At 34.7% G+C, this 6,014-nt stretch overlaps 1 long non-coding RNA gene across 2 annotated transcripts; it reads right to left on the bottom strand.

Moving 5' to 3' along the window:
* Window positions 1-302: 302 nt before the first annotated feature.
* LOC148697070 (uncharacterized) lies at window positions 303-2,179 on the bottom strand. Of its 2 annotated transcripts, XR_015963035.1 has the most exons (4): window positions 1,932-2,179; window positions 1,708-1,829; window positions 1,451-1,597; window positions 303-806 (listed from the first exon to the last, which is right to left on the bottom strand). It is a non-coding gene; the product is annotated as an uncharacterized LOC148697070 (long non-coding RNA). The 2 variants fall into 2 exon arrangements; XR_015963034.1 differs by having other exon boundaries at window positions 303-1,597.
* Between the last annotated feature and the right edge of the window lie 3,835 nt (window positions 2,180-6,014).

The raw sequence follows: 6,014 nt of genomic DNA on the forward strand, positions 1-6,014 counted from the left end.
TGTACTCTTGCAAGTATTTTTAAGTGCTTTTATCCCTACTTTTGCAAGTGGTAAAATCTCTATCAAGAAATTGGCGGCGTCGCCAGGGAATGTTTTAAATAATTTGTGTTTATCAACTCTTAGTTAATTATTTTTGTATATATCTTTTTATTTACTTGATTTTTTTTTTTTTCATGTTACAATTTGTGCAACAATGGAATTTGTTCCTCCTCTTGGATTCAATATACAATCAGGAAGACCGCCTTTATGGGTCAACTCTGCATAATGGGGTTTTTATGGATTTAAACCTACAATTCGTGCACTTTGCTGTTTGAAGACCCATGATATTTTGCAGTGTCCTGAGAGGGAATATTTTCCAGATTATGTCCAGGAGCATATCAACATGAGAAACGATTCAAAAAGAAATTGGAAGAACCCATATTCAGAGTTCTACACCCCAAGTTTGCAAAAGCATCTTGAGCACTATTTTGAGCAGTTTAATGTGCCAGAAGAGCTTCCGGTAGAGGACAAGCTATCTAAATTGTTTGAATCAATTGAGTTGTACGTAGAAATAACCAATCAAGGATTTCTGATTCAAGCATTAAACTGTGGGACAAGCTATGATGATCGAGAGGTTGGTGTAGGAACTGAGGAGCCATCTGCCTGTTGTTCACGCCCAAGGGAGGAAACAACGCATGCTGATCCTGAAATCCTCCTAGAACCGAGTGCTACCCATGTTAATATGCCACACGAACTTTTCCCACAAAAATTGTAGGACTATGTTGAAACTAATGGGTTAGGCAGCGTTGTTCAAACCGAGTTAGGATCTGCAAAATCACATAACAGTGCACCAGCAAAGCCAGTCATAATTGCAGAAATTAGGTGTAAGTCCATCAAGCAGACTACATTCTACAAGGGATAAAAGAAGCAGTTTAATGGCAGCCCTATTCTTCGTCAAGAAATTCGGGCAAAGCAAAAATTGTGGGTATTAAATACAAGATTGAAGTCAGTTCAAGGGAACCACAGATAAACAACAAGTCAATCCTTACCTACCATTGCCCTATGATGCTGCACAAGATTAGTTGACTCTACAAGAACAAGTGACGTGATCACCAGTTTCTTTCAAATCCGTCTAGCTATAGACATTAACTAAAGCGCTAATTGGAAGGCAACGCAATTTTCTAACTCTTTTCTTTTTATTTCTTTTATTTTATTTTTCCTGTTTTTATTCCTAATTACAAATATCACAAAAAATTAAAAATCAGAAAATTGAAAAAAAAAAATTGCAATTTTTAATTGTTGTTATTTTTCTTAACTTATCTAATTAGGTTTTTGATTTGTGATTGCAGGCTGCATTCGGAACTCATTCGGTCTAATCTCAACTACTCGTGGATCCATACATTCATACATTCATCCATTCATCTCACACATGATACAGAAGGAGCACAGGATGAGGTCCAGTGATACTCACAGTGGGGATGCTGAGAAGACCTCTATGCTAATGGACCCCTTTCACTCTCTCACTCTCTCACACTTCATTCAGAATATAATTACACTGAAGTTTTGGGGTGGGGATCCAAGCAGCATAGAGAATAAGACATGATGAATTTATAGAGTTCTGCATGCATGACGAACAAGCCAATTCAACATACTGAGGCACTGAGACCATATACAAATTTTTATTCACAGATTCTTATCAAACATAGTTGCAAGGATATAGAAGCATACCTTTTCAATGCGGATCTGCGAGTCTCGATTTTTCCATGGTTTGTATTTCTTCCGTATTTGAAATCTGTGCTCGGTGGTTGCATCTCCTTCTCTCTATTGTCAACATAGTTTCCGATCAAGCTCTACAACACAGGAAACACACATGCATTGGGCAATTTTCATTCATTTTTCCCTAATCTAAGCATTTGAGACAAAAATCGAAGGGAGATGGGGATAAAAACTACTTGTGAGTGTGTTAGATTAGAGCAAGATGCGATCTGCGGTTTCATCTGTGCAGGCTGTTGGTCTTGCTACTCGAGGTGTTGGATTTCTGAGACATGGAGGCAGAAAGAAGATGAAGGAGGACATCGCTTGGATGCTTTTGGTTTGGTTTGGTTGGGTTTTGAAATCTGGAGGCTAGAGGCTTGAGAGCCCACACGGCTCTGGGCTCGAGGTGGAGAGCTTGCAGCTGTGGATCGAAATAAGAAATGCGAGCTGATCACACAGCTCAAATAGGTGAATGCTAGGGTACTTGACACGTGAAGGCTGCACATGTGGCTTCGTGTGTGCGTGCAAGGAGAGCCTCTTATATGCTTCCAAGTCTCGAGTGCGACTCCAGGTCAACTCGTTCATTTTCTTGGTTTTCTATTTTATTTGTTTTATTATATTTTCTGCTGTTTCTTTGCCTATTTTATGTTTTAGTTTTCTTTTATTTGTCTAGATTCATTTATTTTTGTGTCTTAGGAATTTGTATTCGCAAGTAGCCATTTTAATTTTAATTTTATTTATTTCCACACCTTGAGGACAATGTGTGATTTTAGTTTGGGGGTGAAAAATAAGAAATTTTTAATTTTTGAGTCAAATAAAAATTTTCAAATTTTAAGTTAAATTCCATAGATTATTTTAAAAGTTATAACAAATGGACATGGTGAAGATTAATCCCACATTAGAGTCTTTTCTATTTATCGTTACTTAGACACTAATTCATGAATTATACTTTGAAAATTTGCACATTCACACTAACATGGTTTGTGGGGAGTGAGATTGAAACACTTACTTTTAGTTTAAGTGTATTTTAATTTTTGTTCTTAGTAAAGTTTAGTATGTGTAATAAAGTAATAATTGTTCCACCCGAGGCTTTGCCTAGTAATCGGGCCAGTCCTACCTGATCAACAGTGATTCTCGCGTCAAACGGTAGAGTCTTGGCATGGGGCAAGATGATTAGTTGGTTTCGTCACCTTTTCAGCTCGAGTTAATAAGTCCTTAGGGGTGTTATACACCTAATGCCCTAAAGCCTTTGTGGTTTGGGAGTCATTGATCTAAAGCTCGCTATGTGGGTTGGATAGAAAGCTTAAGAGAACTAACATTGCACGACCACTACTATTAACAAAAAAGCCAAAAAAAAAAAATAAATAAATAAAGAAGAAAAAGAAAAAAAAATGTAAAGTTAGTATGTGTGGAATAAAAAGGACAAGAAGTATGGGTTTTAGTCGAGTCTTTTTAACTATGCTGGTTCACTTTTACACCAAAGGAAGTTCATGAATTCTTTTCTAATTGATTCTAAATGGCTTAGACTCTGTGGCGGGATTCGTTGGAACTTTTGGGAAGATGTTTTAATTTTTAACGTATTCTATGGATTGCGACTTAAAGGCGAAAATTGTCTTAGTGAAGTTTTAGTTAAGTTTCTAGTTTGTTAGTTTTTATTTTTGTTTTCTTGCTTTGTTTTGCTTGAGGACAAGCAAAAAGCTAAGTTTGGGGGTATTTTTTAAAGTTAGTACGTGTGGAATAAAAAGGACAAGAAGTAAGGGTTTTAGTCGAGTCTCTTTAACTATGTTGGTTCACTTTTACACCAAAGGAAGTTCATGAATTCTTTTCTAATTGATTCTAAATGGCTTAGACTCTATGGCGGGATTTCATTGGAATTTTGGAAAGATGTTTTAATTTTTAACGTATTCTATGGATTGCGACTTAAAGGTGAAAATTGTCTTAGTGAAGTTTTAGTTAAGTTTCTAGTTTGTTAGTTTTTATTTTTGTTTTCTAGCTTTGTTTTGCTTGAGGACAAGCAAAAAGCTAAATTTGGGGGTATGTTTTAAAGTTATTACATGTGGAATAAAAAGGACAAGAAGTAAGGGTTTCAGTCTAGTCTCTTTAACTATGTTGGTTCACTTTTACATCAAAGGAAGTTGATGAATTCTTTTCTAATTGATTCTAAATGGCTTAGACTCTGTGGCGGGATTCGTTGGAACTTTTGGAAAGATGTTTTAATTTTTGACGTATTCTATGGATTGCGACTTAAAGGTGAAAATTGTCTTAGTGAAGTTTTAGTTAAGTTTCTAGTTTGTTAGTTTTTATTTTTGTTTTCTAGTTTTGTTTTGCTTGAGGACAAGCGAAAAGCTAAGTTTGGGGGTATTTTGATGAGTCAATATTGTACTATATATTTTACCCTAATCTTAGTATTAATTTATTGGTTATTTTGATAGGATTTTGATACTTTGGATTATATTTTTAATGTAGGACATTCGACTTCCTCTGAAGCAAAAAGTGATCAAATCAAACGGATGAATTTTGGAGTGATTCTAATTGGAGGATGTTCGTGTGCCTTTCAAGATGATTGTATCACAATTCCAAATTTTTCTACCAAGCCGTTTGACCATGGTGATGAAAAGAAGGCCCAACGCGCAGCTTTCCCAGATTGACGTTTCTAGACGTTTTGGGTATTTTGGAACTCAAGAGGGAGTAGTTTGAGGAAGATTCCTTCTGAAAATTTGTAGAGAACGTCTTCAGTTTTCAAAAGAAACCTGTTGGGACCAAATTGGAGTTGATTTGGTCAGTCAAAAGACTAATTTTCTGAGAACTCCGAATTCTAGTTCAAATAGGAAACCTTTTATTTTCTGTTTTATTATGTTTCCTAGTTTTATTCTAAGACCTTTTCTAGGAAGGATTTTATTTTGTAGTAGTATAAATAAGGCTTTTTAGCCATTAGGTTAAGGGGGAGAAAAAAGGGAGGGAGGATGCACGCATCAATACTTTGCTAGGTTTTGAAGATTCAAGTTTATATTCAAGGCGTTTTCTATCCATGTTTTTAATAATATTTTGTTTTATGGTTGTTCGTAACTAGTTTCGTTTGCTAGGGTAATGCCTTGAGCCTTAGCATGAATATGTAGTTTTTATTTAATTGCTTATGATATTATACTTGCATACTTTGAATTATTAATCACTGTGCTTTAAACTGTCTCTTTATCTTAATGCTTAGCTATCATTAGGATGTTTAGATAAGTAATTGGATGCAATTTTGGCAGAGGGCTGTCCCTAAAATGGACCAAGGCTTCTTGTGGTTAACATGTGTAACTACTTAAGATAGACGACACGTCTTAGGAGTTACATGGTTTTTCAAAAGGTTTTCACAAAACTTAATGAGTCTTGCATGTTCACATTCGATATGGGCGCCACGGATAGGTTGCATGTTAGATATACGTTCTGTGTTGGAGGTTTCAAGTAGGGCATACTTTAGGAAAACTTAACCTTCAAAATATGCATGTGTAATTCATAAGTAATTGAAAGAACAACATAGGATTGTTAAAGTGACGGCGGAACCCTAGTGCTCAAATTGATATTCAAAACTATTTTATTTTGTTTTCTTCACTTTCCTAATTTATTTAATTGTTTTTAATTAAATTCGTATATTTTAGGTCATAAAATCAACATCTTCTAAACTTTGTTTTCAAATAATTAATTAAGATTTGATTTTAACATAAATTATTCATTCAATCCCTGTGGAAAACGACCTTGCTTGAGCTGCTAAACTACGACAACCTTGTACTTTTGTAAGTATTTTTAAGTGTTTTTATTCCTACTTTTGCAGGTGGTAAAATCTCTATCACCTTACATCTGATTGGTCTGATATTATTGTTACCTTTACTTTTGTAAGCATCAAACTTGAGAAATATTTTTTATCTCGAAGTATTGTATGTGTGGTTGTGCTGTGTGCAAGAAAATTATATCCGCCATTGTTCTTTTTTTGAGAATAACCATAATTTTTATCCATGCTTTATGAGTAAGACAATCAGAATTAAAAAAAACATTTATTCATAATAAAAGGAAATTGCAATGCCACTTTTTATTGAAATGAAATACAAGCTTTAAACGACAAGTTCAGATAATGAAGCCAAATTTTATTAATCATAAAAATGACTTAATTGGACCGATATACTTCATTCCTCTTTTCCACAATAAAGTCTGAAACATCCAGATGAGTTGTGTTTAATTAACCTGATAAATGAAACGCTAGATCAGATATATCCATTGGATTAGCCTGGTCGATGAAATTG

Source organism: Pyrus communis, chromosome 5 (genome assembly GCF_041283825.1).
Source record: "Pyrus communis isolate YQ-2024b chromosome 5, ASM4128382v1, whole genome shotgun sequence".
NCBI lineage: Eukaryota > Viridiplantae > Streptophyta > Magnoliopsida > Rosales > Rosaceae > Pyrus > Pyrus communis.